Here is a 16,629-nt window from a genome sequence, read left to right as displayed (position 1 = left end):
TAGTCACATGAATGAGTTCAGATGAGACCAGGTAAAGAATCATCCAGGTAGGAGTGCCTGGGTGGCCCAGTCAGTTAAGCGTCTGACTCTTGGTTTCAGCTCAGGTCATGATCTCTTGGTTTATGAGTTCAAGCCACAAGTGGGGCTCTATGCCTGCTTGGGATTATTTTTCTCTCTCCCTCTCTCTCTGCCCTTCCCCTGCTCTCTCTCTCTCTCTCAAAATTAATAAATAAATATTAAAAATTTAAAGAAAAGAATCTCACAGGTAAATCCAGAGATTTTTGATAAATTATAAATATATTGCAGGTTTATTTCTTCTTTTTTGGACATTAAATTTTGGGGGTACTTTATATGGCAGTAGGTAACCAAAACAACCATGGCAACCTTGGAAAATACTTGAAGGTGGTGGAGCATCTATCTACTTGTATCACCTGAGTGAATCAGATGATAAACTATAGCCCCACCCCAATTCTTGTAGACCTAGACATCCCCAAGAGAGTAAGTAATGAGAGAAAGAAAAAAAAAACCTGTTATCCTACTCAGCCATTCCATATGTACTTTTATTTCATTTTCCTGCAATCCAGTCTATTCCAAATAATAAAAGCTCCTATTTTCCATGGTCAGTCATTGTTTCTAGACTTTGCTCAGCCATTTCCCATCCCTTTCCAAGAGGCCACTCATTTTCTGGTGATTTAGGACACCTCAAAATCTTCTTCCTCTCCCTGTTATAGGGTATGAGGACTCAAATGCCTTATATGTTACTGGGATTATAAAGCAGTCTTGCCTGTGACCAACGTAGAATCATTGTGAAATTGCCCACTTAACTGGTACAGTGATAGAACACTTTGTCCCTGTCACATCAGCATGAAACAGCAAAAAACTCATTTTGAGTTGACACAAGAAAGATTGAAAAAAAAAAAATTCTACAGAGGTAATGCTGAATGGAAATTCCAAGGCTTTAATTTCCATGGGAATAAAGCTTTTGGAATCACAAGGCAATCTTCTCCACAAGAGTGATTATTCAAGCTGCCAATGATCATGAAATATATCAAGTAAACACGAGAAAATGATAAAATCTACAAAGATGAATTTCTTCATGAGAAGACTAATATATCATTGTATGGAATATATACGGAAAGTATTAAAAGCCCCATGGGAAAGAGGATGGATATGATGTTACAGCCCATGCACAATCTTGTCTTTGGAGAAAAGCTCTATTTCTCATAGAGTGGTGGAAAGATGAAGGAGTATCAAACAAAAGAAAAGATCAAGATGCAAAGTAGGACATCAATATAAACTCTTAGTTCTGTGGAGTAAGCAGCATAGAAGTACATAGAACATACTCAAATTCCCAGTGCAAATTCCCTGCTAAAAACAGGGCAGGGCCAGGGAAAACTGGGAAAGTTGGGACATCTGGGTGGCTCAGTTGGTTAAGGGTCTGACGTTGGCTTGTGATCTTGCAATTTTTGGGTTTGAGCCCCGCGTCGGGCTCTGTATTGACAGGGCAGAGCCTGGAGCCTGCCTCAGATTCTATGTCTTCCTCTCCTTCTTCTTCTTCCCCGTTCATGCTCTGTCTCTCTCTCTCTCTCTCAAAAATGAATAAACATAAAAAAAAAATAAAAACTGGGATAAGTTGGTCACCCTATGGATGAATAAATAAATAGTGAGGAAAGACGTTTTTAGAGGCATAATGGGATGCATCTATATCCTTGTGATTAGCTGTCTTAGATTCATCTTTATCCAATACAATTTTCCTTGAGAAAAGAAATTTTATATAATCTGAACTATCCAATACAGTAGGCACTAAGCACATGTGGCTATTGAACGCTTAAAATGTGACCAACGCAATTGAGGAATTGATACTTACGTTAAACTACACTTACATTAAATTAACATGCCATTACTTAATTTAAACATAAATATAAATAGCCATGTGTGGATATTTGAGTTGACATTCTAATACTTCTGGGACAGATGATGGTCATAGAGCTATTTAAATGAGATATCATCTTATCAAGATCCAAATAGCTTTCATTTCAAGGAAAATCTCTTCGTTTTTTGTTTGTTTTTTGTTTTGCTTTTTTTTTAACGTTTATTTATTTTTGAGACAGAGAGAGACAGAGCATGAACGGGGGAGGGGCAGAGAGAGAGGGAGACACAGAATCGGAAGCAGGCTCCAGGCTCTGAGCCATCAGCCCAGAGCCCGCACGGGGCTCGAACTCACGGACCGTGAGATCGTGACCTGAGCTGAAGTCGGATGCTTAACCAACTGAGCCACCCAGGCACCCCAAGGAAAATCTCTTTGAATCAGCATCTGCTCATTCATCTACCAAGACTACATTGAGCCTGTCCTTTCTTGCCTGACTGGTTGCTCACTAGTGGTATGGAGAGAACAAAGCATCCTCTGAAGCCTATTAGAAAAAGAGATAACTGGATATTATTTTACTTTATGTTCACATAATGTATTCACTGTTTAGGTCTTAATTACGACCTATGTATTTGCCATCAAGATGTTTTACAATTTGACCCCAATCTGGTTCCCAATTATTCTGCCAAATGGTCCTTCTCCTGTAGGTGAATCTCACTATTCTACTTAGAAGTCATTCCTTCAACTATATGCAATCAATCACCTCTTATTTCTTTTTTTCATCTCCTTCTTTTCTTCCTCTTTCTTTCTTTTGCAAATTCTTATTTCCTACTTTGTATTCGGTTAAAAATCATCTTCTCTTTTCAAATTTTATCACTTTCAAAATCAGGGCAGAATTCATAAAAATAAGTTATTTTTCCTTCCTTCTAATGGCCAGAATTTTATACATGACTGCATATAATTTATCATTAAGTCCTCCTACTTCTTCTCTTTCTTCTGCCCTGTGAGATTTTTAGAGCTTAACTTAGTGTCTTTTTCTAATTGCTTTCTCTAAGAATGAAGAAAGAAAATAGAACAAATATTTATTGGGTAAATACTCAGAATCAGTTTTATGTAGTTATAAACTAATTCTCATAAAATTTGTACAAGATAGTGAGGGAACAGACGCCTAAGGAAAGTTAGTAAGTTGACTAAGAAGACATAACTATTAAGTATTTGAATTTCCATTTAAATACATTTTTCTCATAATAGCATCTTCATTTTGCTACCCTGCTGTCAATTCCAGAACTCACTCTTACAGCCATTGCCCTTTGGGACTTGAGGATAAAATGGAGAAGAATATTCTGTTTAACGAAAGTTTGGCTTAGGTAATTGACCTCATAAGTCTGCCAGCCCACTCATACGCAAAATTCTGCTCTGTCTCAAACCTGACTCAAACTAGGAAATATAATTTATGAAGCTTTTACAAATAACTCTTTCTCTATATTGAAATATTTTCTCAATTCCTTCTCAATGCTACCGGCCCAATCTTGCCACTACATCTTTGCACAACCCATAATGAGCAACTGGAGTTGCACACAAGAAAGTTTGCCTTTTCTGGGGTCCCTGGAGTCATATTGGCATTCTATTATCTACCAAATCACAGACTTATGCTATAAAATTCAGGAGGCCTATGGGACTTGTTCCTTCCCGGAAGCCAATATGAAATGTTATTCCTTCTAAATCTTCCTGTCTGGCATCCTTTCATTAGAAACTATAAATTATGAAGCTCTTCTAGGGAAACAATGGAAAACATGAGTGTTTTCACCTTTTTATCACCTATAACCCAATTCTAGGAGCCTAAACAAAACCCAAGCAAAATTTCAAAGTGCCTTCAGATTGCTACCCTCTAATGTCAGATAACTCTACTAGAAAACAGGAATATACTGGATTTATCTGTTTTGGGATAAGGGCAACGTTTAGATAAAGAGGAAAGAGTATTTAAGTCAATTGTTTTCTACCTTAAGTTCAGGTCTCTTCAAATACACGTGACCTCTGTAACCCTTGCTACTCCCCAAGAACTCAACAGAATATCTGAGTAAGGGGTGAAGGGAGGAAATCACAAAGTGTTCACTCTTCTCTAACTCTTCTCTGATCAGTGAGAATACTAAATACTGCCCTGTAAGTTTTCATTTAACTCATGAAATATAGGGACAACTCATTAACTCTCTGGCTCAGTTTTGTTGCAGATTTTACAATGCTAAGCAGTTTTAGGTCAGGACGTAGTGTAAGTCCTATTTACTTCTATTATTTTGAATAAGTTCCCCCCAAGTTGTTCAGTCTGTCAGTTCCTTGACAATAAATTTGCTAATTATTATTCCTTTAGCACATTCTATTACCATCAAGCCCAGATTGCATTAATTCCTTAGAGAAATCATCCCCAAGTGAAAGTTCTAAGTGATGTTGATCCAATCATGAGAATATAACTCCTCACATTTATCACTTACTTGTATTCAACAAATAGCATTTTTTAAGCATTTGGTCCTTGTCTAAAGAATTGAGTTGTTCTTTGGAAAGAAAGGATCTTCTCTGTGTATTGTCTTTGCAACTGGGTGATTCTTAGCCACAAACAAAATGGAGCATTAGTAAATGTGGTAGAGAATGATATCAAGTTTGGATGATTTTAAAATATTTTCTCAATCACTCTTTATAGTCCTTTCTAGCCACTATATCCTTCTACAACTCATAATGAGCCACTAGAGTCATACATAAGAAAGTTTGCCTTTCTCGGGGTGATATTGACTCTCAATTATCTACCAAATCACTGGCTTTGCTAATCAAAGTTATACAGGTCATATTGGGTACCAGTTAACTTCTCCCCTGAATTGTTTTTCTCCCTACCTTTTGTCTTCTTATCTATTACAAACCCAAACTTACATGGGGAAATTTAGCAGGAAATATTATAATTTGTGCTAAGAATTTTTGAGGAACTAATCTCAATTGACACTACCATGAACTGTAGTAATCTATTAAAGGACAAATAGAACCAAGTTTATGTGAAATAGTCTTAATTTGATTTTCCATATTCCTTAGCGACGATATAACAAGACACTGTGAAGGACTCCTCTTGGGGATTATCTTTGTGTTTATGTTGCTTTTCGATGCTTGCTACCTAAGAATAGCTTTCTTAGAGATATCCACAGAAAAGTTATTTGTGGGTGTTTTCTTCTCCTTATTTATAAACTTTATATTCCTGGAAGATGGGTTTAACCATGTGAAAGTTGGCAGGATGGGTACAAAATGAAGAACAGAGACTTTGGATTTAGACATCTATATAAAAGTTCCTAAGTGGTTTTTGAATTACTTGTGTCATCATGGGCAAGTATATTATTTCACATTTATCTTCAATGCATTATCATATAAATGAGGATAACAATACCTAGTCCACTTTTGTTGTGAGGATTGAATAAGATCATACATATAAAGGATCTGTAATACATGTGCTCACTCAGTACCTGCCCCCTCTCTTCCCCTCTCCCTTGAAGGGACACAGAGCATGTCAGGTTAATCCTAAAATGTTTCATTGTGTTTTTTTTCCATGAAAATAAATGTTTAGTTTTTAGTTAGATACTTAACATACAATAAGCTCAGAGGCTGTTGTCAAGAACCAACGAGATAAAGAGGAATATTCTGTTTAAAATGCCTTGATGTTCTAAACCGACTCCATTTGTTATTAAGGCCACACGGGGTTTGACAATGACTTTGGATTGCCAGTATGCAAATGGAGTGAATACTCTGATTATGGAAGACACTGATGTCATTCATTTGCAGAGGAAGTGCAAACATCGTACTGACTGAATTGTGCATTCTGCATTATCAAAGATATTCATTTGAGCAGCAGAAGCCTTGTATTTCAGCTATGCTTATTTTGACAAATGAGTGGAGATGATAAAGCTCTGTGACTCATCATTGCAGCCTGTTTATCTCTACAGCACAATAAAATGAGAAAGAAGCAAAATAATAAAATAATAATACTTTTTTAAGGCGAACTGAGAATAAGGAAGAATATAGGTTCAGAAAGTGAGGCATAGGTTTTTAATTTTAACTTGTACCCAACTTTTCTGCTCTAAGTTAGGTTTTTCTGGGATACTCCATTATTTCGTTTTTAGTACCTAAATGTTGTCTGATTATGCACAGATATCATAGTCCCCGCTATATTTAATACAGAGGTGATTGCTTATATTTAAGCGTGAAAACACACATACACACAGACTGTACATGTTTTACAGACACTTGATATAATAAATGAAGAAACCTCTAGGAGAGGTGCTAAGGTAAACTGACAGAAGATACAGACCTTAAATTATCTTTATTCCCTTTAGCTTAATTCTATAAAAATCATGAAGCAAAATATATGTTATTTACACTGAATATTAGGTTTCAACTGCACACAAGACAGAGTGCGCTTAAATAAACTGGAGATAATTTAGTAATGCTATTATCAAGATGTTTGAGGTCTGTAAAAGCAGTCAATCAATTTGGTCAAAATGTTGACAAAGAAGTTGACATGAATGGTCCAAACCATTCTGCACTACAGTGCTCACATATGATACTTTTATTTATTTTTTTGTTATTTGGCTGTTTTAATTGTTGATAAGCCTGGCCCACAAAGGAAGATGATAAAGATTAACATTACCACCCATCAATAATGATAGGACTTTAGATTTCATACATTAAACCATATAGATGGTAACAGAACCTAGTGAAAGCAAATAAAAACAAAGAAAAATTAGGGAAAAACAAGAGTCATCCTAAACTCAAAATTTCCATAGTCTTTCATCTCAAGCTATTTGAAGGTACTTAAACTCCCAGTTTTATAGCCCTTTATGGTGTTTCTACTGTGACTAACAATGTTCGTTTTTATAATTCAGCATGTGTGGCAGGGAGAATAATGTTTCCTCCTAAAATGTGCACATCCTAAACCTAAAATTTATGAATACGTTAGATTATATGGCAAGGGGGAATTAAAAGTGCAAATCAAATTAAACTTGCTCAATCTGATAACTTTGAGATGGGGATATTATCCTGCCCAGTCCCAATGAGCCCAGTGTAATCACAGGCCTGCTGTAATCCATGAATGTGGAAGGAGGATACAGAAGAAAAGTCAGTGTCAGAATGGCGTGATGTGGGAAATACACCAGCGGCTTTTGGTGACTTTGATGAGGGAAGGGGTCCAGAAATCAGGGAATGCATACAGCTTCTAGAAGCTAGAAAAGGCACAAGACAGACTCTCCCCTAAAATCTTGATTTTAGCCTTGTAGAGTCTATTTGGGGTTGTTGATTTACAGAACTCTAGGAATATACTTGTGTTGTTTTAAGACACAGAACTTGTGGTAATTTGTTAAAATAGCAAAAGGAAATTTGTACATCACACTGATCTTATCAGTATCTTTGATGACTTATCCCTTGTTTTCCTACAACTACATTATCAACCTTGAACAATTCATTTTTGACTCCTACTCTGGAGTGGACACAATCTATTTTTGACAATTGATTGTGACAAATAGAAGGGTGAGTACGATATTATAGCAGCAGAGCAGGGATTGAATGAGAAAGAAAGAAACAAAAGAATGAAATAATATTACTTTTTAAAGTGAACTGAGAATGAGGTACAATATAGGTTCAGAAAGTGAGGCATAGGTTTAAATTCACCTTGTAACTAACTTCACTGTTAATTTCCACTATCATTAAATAATAGTTGGTTTTCCTGGGGTGCCTGTGTGGCTCAGTCAATTAAACGTCTGACTTCAGCTCATTTCATGATCTCGTAGTTTGTGAGTTTGAGCCCCGAGCGCTCGATGCTGTCAGCTCAGATCCTGGAGTCTGCTTCAGATTCTGTCTCTCTCTCTCTCTCTCTCTCTCTCTGCACACTCCCCCACCCCATACTCTCTCTCTCAAAAATAAATAAACATTAAAAAAATTTAAAGCTATTGATTTTCCTCTTCTATGGATTATGGATATGAATTTGAAGGTTTGAACATATTTCACTTTTCTTTTTTGTGGTTAGGAAGAGGGGAGAGTTTGGATATGTTATATAAATAAATTGTTGAATTTCCACTCTTAGGTGACATTACAATGCTTCTTAAAATCTGGTTTATTTATGCCTGCTTTGGCTTCATTTTATATGTTTTAAGGCATTTGGACCAATCTGTTCTATTCAATTGACATGACTTTTTCCCATGAAGTTAAAAGTCAATCTGATTTTGTCACCCGCAAATTGAGTGACCCTGGATAAATTACGTCAAGCATCTGTGACTCAGCTTTCTCATCTGTAAAATGAGTAAAGCTAACTTTAACTGCCTTGTGGAGCTGTTATTGAAAACTAAATGCAGTACTTACTGTGAACGTGGTACATAGTAAGAACTCAGGGGGGAAAAAAAAGATGAACTCCTTTATAATTATTTACTTGGACAATATGTTAATTCACAGAAAAAATAGACACTTTCAGGTGCAAATATGTCCAACTATTTTCCTTTTTTATCCCAAGTTTATTAATGTACCTATCCTTCCTTCTATCTCAAAGGAAACGTGTCTCTATTCAGAGCTATAGCTAAACCCTATGCACTTAGGCTGTCTGCTTTAAGCTGTCTTCGCTTCTCTAGGATAAGGATCCATCATTTTCTCTCAAACTTAACTCTTGAGTTCACCTCCTAAAATGCTTGTGTCTCTCAATGTAAAATACATTATCTTCCTTTAAAAGTATACAATTTCTGGGGCGCCTGGGTGGCTCAGTCAGTTAAGCATCCGACTTCAGCTCAGGTCATGATCTCATTCTCCATGAGTTCAAGCCCCGCGTCGGGCTCTTTGTGGACAGCTCAGATCCTGGAGCCTGCTTGGATTCTGTGTCTCCCTCTCTCTCTGCCCCTCCCCTGCTCATGTTCTGTCTCTCTCACTCTCAAAAATGAATAAATGTTAAAAAAAAAAAGTAAACAGTTTCTGTACTATTCACACACATTCCATAACTCATTTCCTCTTCAACATCAAACTTCCTTCAAACATGGACTGTTTTGCTTCTGTTACTGCTTATTCCCCACAGCCTAAAATAACCTCAATAACTTTATTGAGGGCTCCATAAATAGAGTCAGATGCTTTTGTCTTTTTCCTTTCACATAGTCACTCTTGAATAAACGTTCTTTGAAAGCTTTTAGTTTTCCTCTTTTCACTCACTCGCTACTACTTATGTAGGAGTTTCATCTACTCCTTCTGAGACGACTTATTTTCTGTTGTTGTTTTTTTTTTTTCTTTTTCTTTTTTTTTAAATGAGGTTTTGCTCTTTGGCTGACACCCTACATGGTAAAGTGTTGCATTTTCATGTCTTTTCAGAGAGCTGGGGAAAACTCATTAATTTTTACAAATAAATGATATTACTCATCAATGAGTATCCGATATTTACTCAAACATAGCCTCTTTCTCACATTTTTTAAAAATAGTTTATTTATTTTGAGAAGGTGGGGAGGGGCAGAGAGAGAGGCAAAGAGAGAATCCCAAGCAGGTTCCATGTTGTCAGTGCAAAGCCCAATGGGGAGACCCATCTTAGGACCCTGATGTGAGCAGTAATCAACAGTCAGAAGCTTAATGGACAGAGCCACTCAAGCACCCCTCTTTCTTACATTCTAGAGATGTATTTTGATCCTTCTTCTGGTTAAATGGATGCAAGTATCTTGAAGCATCTCAAAATTAGGAAGCCAAAAGTGACACACTGTCTCTTAATCACTAAAGAAGTAAGACCTATTTCTCCTCTTCTCTATCTCAACTAACCTGTCAGCCAACTTCTCCAGCAACTTCAAATACACTCCTTGCTTTATCTTGCTTCATTTGACTCTATTACTTTATTATGAATTCAGCATTTAAGATCCACTGCGACACGAACTAATAAAAACAGAGGATTTCAAAACGAGTGAGGCAAAAAACTCCCATGTGGAAGTAAAATATGGTCAAATAAAGACAAACTAGGAGTTGGACCTGAACTGTGTGTACGTGGGGGTATATTTTTTGAAATGGGCACTTTAGCAGAAATATATTTTACTCCATGAGAACCTTTCTATCTAAAATAATTCATCAGAACCAATACTGTTAATCATAGCCCTACTCATGTCAAATGATCCATAAATGGCCATTTGATTCAGTTCTCACAAATGAGATATGAGGATTCAGCTGCTGAGTTGTTCTATAGAAGTTCTAAGTGAGAGCCACAGGGAGGGATAATTTTCTTATTTCTCTAGTCTTGATTGCAACTCTGTTTTAGAGTCTCTTCTCATCCAAGTACAGATTTCTGTTTTCCAAATATTTCTCCATGATTATCTACATTAGGACAATTTTATACATCATTTGCTTATATTAATATTGTGGAATTAATACAATGTGGTCATTTTTGTTTAATGTTACTTCAATGTCTTCACTGCAAATCAATGTGTAATACCGATGTACTTCCAAAGAGTGATATTGATATTGCACTGAAAGAGAGAGCCAAGTTAGCACTTTATATTTATTAACCCTTGTTAACCTTTATTAACATGTATAATGTTAAATGTAAAAGAGATAGAGCATCCTTTTACCACTAATTTTAAGATATCCAAGAAAAAGCTATTTATAAGCTAATTAAGGAATAGAAATAGAAAACCACATGTTTTAAAGGTAATTTAAAATGTTGAATATTTGAAAAAAATAAAAATAAAAAATAAAATGCAGAATATTTGAAACTGAACATCACAAGATATAATTACAAAATTTTTCCCAAATCACAAGAGTTCAATTACCTACATAAACTGCGGTCTGCAAATAAACCGTTTAAAGACAAAACAAAACTATGTTCATGATTATAATGGTGACACAATTAAATAAGCTTGCAATAAAAATATTTTTTGAATCAAGCATTCTATGTAGTGTTAAAAATTGTAAGCAGAACCTTTGCAGTATGACAGCTTAGCTGTTCTTTCCAGATGATAAATAAATTCATATCTAATATTTTATCACAAAAATTAAAAACAAATGAAGTTGTGGTATGGCCAAAAGTCACAATATTTCACAAAATAATAATTCACATGTAGCCTATTTAAAATCTTTCTTTTGATAAATTGAGTATCGTATTTGAAGATAAATTCTCTTCTGTGACAGTGTAAGATAGAACTTTCTACATGAAATAAGGTTAATGAAATTCATAATGCACTGAGTTGTCTTTTTACTTTTATGTGGATTTTTGATAATTTACAAACCCCTATAATAAAAGGTGTATTTTTATCTTTTCTTTTTTTTTTTTTTTCTTTTTTGTTTACCACAGAAAAAGACCATAGTTAACATTTGACACTTCTAAAACTCTGGACATTGAAAAGAATATACGTATACTTACATTTTTCTTTAAAATTTTCTGAAATTCAGACACAACTATGTTGTCTGAAGTCTAGAAAGTGGATAATAGATTTCCATTAGTTGCTTGGCAACATTGTTTTATGTTCTGCAGCTGAATTTCATATTGATGATTTATTTTTAAAGCTACTGACATGAATTTTTTGGAAACTTGAACAGGTATAGTAAAATTCACTGAAGTCCCTATGCACCTGCAGTTTATTGTTTCAAAGAAAATGATTAATATAATTAGCCTACGGTAGATGCACAATAGATTGTTACCAACTTTCCAGTTTGCTTCTTACTAATTATATTTTATATGCTTAAAAATCTACATTGTATTCGCTTATATATAGTTGTGAAAATCATCATCCAATACTAAAACTTAATTACTTAGTTCTATATTTAAAACTATGGCTTTCACAATTTACTTTTGCATACACACATACACTCATACATACATATGCACACATATAAAATATCAATATATGTATATACACCTATACACACATATACACCATATATGTGTATGTATCTGCTTACATATTTATAAACATAGTAAGAGTGGTATTTTCTCTTAGTGATAAGACTTCAGGGATTCTACAAATAATCTCTTTCCTTGCAAAATCTCTTGACAAAATGCCTGGATTTCAGACTCAAAATTTTGGCTGTAGTTTGATATCAACTAGGCTGCTTGGCTGGTAGTTTCAGGTGTTGGAAAAAGAGCTTATAAGGAAGATGAGAGAGAAAGTGCTAAGATTCCTGAGCTGCAATTTGCCTTTTCCATGTATTGTCACTAACATTCACCACTTCCTGGAACTTCAATATTTAGAGCTATTCTATTATCCCATGTCTTTCTGTTAAGAATAATCTGGGGTTAATTTTTGGCACCAATAGTCTAAAGTTCCGTTGCTTTTTGTGGCTTTTAATCTTATCCCTCATTTGGTCCTAAATTAGCATTCTAGTTTTATTGCCATTTTTTTTTAATTTTTAATGTTTATTTATTTTCGAGAGAGAGAGACAGAGACAGAGAGAGACAGAGTACAAGCGGGGAGAGGCAGAGAGAGAGGGAGACATAGAATCTGAAGAAATATCCAGGCTCTGAGCTGTCAGCACAGAGCCTGACATGAGGCTCGAATTCACGAGCCGTGAAGTCATGACTTGAGCTGAAGTCAGAATCATTAGTCAACTGAGCCACCAGGCGCCCCTGTTCCCATTTATAAGTGTTCAGCCAGAAGCCCTGGGACATGTATATGCCAGGTATTTTCACAATGACATTTGCCGTTGGTATTGTCCAGCACCAAACTTTTTATTTTATTTTAATTTTATATCTATTCTTTTTGCCAAAAAAAGAAAGACTTTCTATCATTTCTTCACCCTGATTTTATTATTTTCCCTCCACAGCAGAATATTTAGAATATTTTCAATAATAGAACAAATTTCTTATCTGTCTAAAGCATTAGTTGCAGCCACTCTGGCAAACAGTGCAGAGGTTCTTCAAAAAATTAAAAATAGATCTACCCTATGACCCAGCAATTGTACTACTAGGTATTTATCCAAGGGATACAGGAGTGCTGATGCATAGGGGCACTTGTACCCTAATGTTTATAGCAACACTTTCAACAATAGCCAAATTATGGAAAGAGCCTAAATGTCCATCAACTGATGAATGGATAAAGAAATTGTGGTTTATATACACAACGGAATACTACGTGGCAATGAGAAAGAATGAAATATGGCCCTTTGTAGCAACGTGGATGGAACTGGAGAGTGTGATGCTAAGAGAAATAAATTAGGCAGAGAAAGACAGATACTATATGTTTTCACTCTTATGTGGATCCTGAGAAACTTAACAGAAGACAGTGAGGAAGGGGAAGAAAAAAAAAAAAAAAAAAAAGAGAGAGGGAGGGAGCCAAACCATAAGAGACTCTTAAAAAGTGAGAATAAACTGAGGGTTCATGGGGGGGTGGGAGGGAGGGGAAAGTGGGTGACGGGCATTGAAGAGGGCACCTGTTGGGATGAGCACTGGCTGTTGTATGGAAACCAATTTGACAATACATTTCATATTAAAAATTTTTAAATATAAAAATAAAAAATAAAGCATTAGTGCATCTTTTTTCTTACCATGTAAACTCTTATAATCATGTCATTCTTAATTGTATAGCAGTAAAATATTTATATGTCTATGTATGTCACTCCATTGTACACTCTACTATGGTAGGGATGTTGTCTTAGCATCCTTACAAAAATACAGAGAATGAGTACATGCTGCTTTTAAATTTAAGAATAATCCCCAGGCCACCATAGATTTCCTTATAAGATATATTTATTCTTTTTTATGTATAAATATTTAGTCTTTGCAAAAACATAAATCATTTATCTGCATTAATAAAAATGGATCTTTGAAAACCTTATTCTAACTCTTATCTTCCCAAATGCAGAGTCCAACACATAATACTCTTGGTCAAGTAATAATTACCTTTGTGGGCACCTGGGTGGCTCAGTCAGTTGAGGATCCAATTTCAGCTCAGGTAATGATCTCAGGGTCTGTGGGTTCGAGCCCCGCGTCGGGCTCTGTACTGACAGCTCGGAGCCTGGAGCCTGCTTAGATTCTGTGTCTCCCTGTCTCTCTGCCCCTCCCCCCTCACTCTCTCTCTCTCTCTCTCTCTCTCTCTGTCAAAAATAAACATTAAAATTTTTTAAAAATAATAATTACCTTTTACTACACGAATGTTCTAAATTTACATTAAAAGCTTAAAGCATACAATCAATACAAGGGATACAATAAATTGCAGCACAATTGTTCTTAAAAATATTGTAATCCAGATTAGACACATTCTGAGGACCAGATACACAATACTTCTAATCTGAGTCCCTTAAATCTTATACCAGTTCAATGAGTACTCACAAGACTCATTATTTTTCCTAAATCCATTGTCATGAAGATTCTCTCCTACCTTTTCTTCTGAGAGTTTTAGAGTTTCAGGTCTTAGATTTAGGTCTTTAATTTATTTTGAGTTAATTTTTTATATATGGTGTAAGGTAAGGGTTCAGTTTTATTCCTTTGTATGTCAACATCCAATTTTCCCAACACCGTTTCCTGAAGAGACTTGACACCCTCATCAAAGATCATTTGATTAGATGCACAAAGGTTTATTTCTGGACTCTCTGTTCTCTTTTATTGATCTATGAGTCTGTCTTTATGCAAATATCATCCTGTTGTGATTACCGTAGCTTTGTAATATGTTTAGAAATCAAAAAGTCACTGTGTTTCTTTCTTAAGATTGTTTTGGCTACTTGACGTTCTTTGAGACTCATGATTTTTAGGTATTTTTTTTATCTTTGCAAAAAAATAGGTATTTTCATAAAGACTGCATTGAATCTGTAAATCACGTATGGACGTTTTAATAATACTAAGTCTTTTACCCCATGAACACATGTTGTTTTTTCCATTTATTTGTGTCTTCAAATTGTTTCAGCAATGTTTTATAGTTTTTTATAGTTTAACTCCTTAGTTAATTCTAAGTATTTTTTTTCTTTTTTTAAGTATTTTTTTTTAATATTTTTTATTTATTTTTGAGACAGAGAGACAGAGAATGAGCAGGGGAGGGGCAGAGAGAGAGGGAGACACAGAATCTAAAGCAGGCTCCAGGCTCCGAGCTGTCAGCACAGAGCCTGATGCAGGGCTTGAAGTCACAGACCCTGAGATCATGACCTGAGCTGAAGTTGGACGCTCAACCGACTGACCCACCCAGGTGCTCCAGTATTTTTTTCTTCTTGATGTTATTGTAAATAAAACTGCTTACTTAACTGCCTTTTCAATTGTTCATTGTTAGTATATAGAGATACAACTGATATTTGTGTGTGGATTTTCTATTCTTCAATTTTGCTGAAGTTGGTTATTCAAATAAGTGTGTGTGTCTGCATGTGTCTGTGTGTGTGTGTGATTGTGTGTGTGTGATATCTTTATGGTTTTCTATATATAAGATCATTTCATCTGTGAACAGAGGTCTTCATATTTCATTTCAAATTTTGGTACTTACTTCCTTCTCCTGATGGTTTCCATTTTGCTACTTATTTCTAGTTTTATTCCATTGTGGTTAGAAAAGATAATCGGCATGATTTCAATCTTCTTAAATTTGTTAAGACTTGTTTTGTGGCCTAAATATGGTCTATTCGGGATAATTCTCATGCATACTTAAGAATAATTTGTATTCTCATGCTGAATGGAGTGTTCTGTATATATCTATTAGGTCCAGTTGGTCTATAGTATTGTTCAAGTTCCCTGCTTCATTTCGATCTAATTGTTCTATCCCTCAATGAAAGTGAGGTATTGAAATTTTTTTGAATTAAAAAAAGTAATCTTTATTTTTGAGAGAAAAAAGAGAGGCAGAGTGTGAGCAAGGAAGGACAGTGAGAGAGGAAGACAGAATCTGAAGCAGACTTCAGGCTGTGAACTGTCAGTACAGAGCCTGACACGGGGCTTGAACTCATGAACTCACGGGGCTTGAAGATCATGACCTGACTGGAAGTCAGAGGCTTAACCGACTGAGCCACCCAGGCACCCCTTGAAATTCCTACCATTATTGCATTACTGTCCATATCTTCCTTCAGTTCTACTAGTGTTTGCTTCCTATAGTTTTGTGCTTTGCTGGTATGTACATATATAGTTATATTTGTAATAGTTTTTTGGTGATTTAACCCTTATGTTTATACAATGTTCTCTTTGTACCTTATGACAGTTTTTTGACTTAAAGTCTATACTGTTTGATATAAGCATGACCATCCCAGCTCAAAAGTTAATCTCTTGTATACAGCAAATAGGTGGATCTGGTTTTATATGCATTCTGCCACTCCATGCCTTTTGATTGAGGAGTTTAATCCATTTACATTTAAAGTACTTACTGATAGGCAAGGATTTACTATGCCATTTTGTTTTTTGTTTTCTGAACATCTTTAGATCTTTGTTACTTTTTCTTTCTCATTGATTTTCTTTGTGTTTCATTTATTGTTTTCTGTTTTTATTTTTGTAGTGATGTGTTTTGGTTCCTTTCTCATTATTTTATAAGCATCTTTTATAGATATTTTGTGTGATTACCATGAGATTACCATGACTATACTATGAGATTACATAAAGCATCTTATAGTTATAACAATCTATTTAAACTGATTTAACTTAACCTCAATTGCATATAAAACAATGTACTCTTATATCTCCCCCCATTTTGTTATTTATGTTACAAAGTATACCTTTTATATTTTGTTTCCACTAACAGTGCTATAGTTATTTTTATGCTTTTATCTCTTAAATTCTATAACTGAATTAAAAGTGATATACATGTCCTCATTATAGTATCACAGGATTCTGTACTTTTCCATAT

The sequence above is a fragment of the Panthera leo genome, chromosome B1, assembly GCF_018350215.1.
Source record: "Panthera leo isolate Ple1 chromosome B1, P.leo_Ple1_pat1.1, whole genome shotgun sequence".
Taxonomy (NCBI): domain Eukaryota; kingdom Metazoa; phylum Chordata; class Mammalia; order Carnivora; family Felidae; genus Panthera; species Panthera leo.
The sequence above is the reverse complement of the archived record's forward strand: the minus strand, read 5'-3'. Positions refer to the sequence as shown.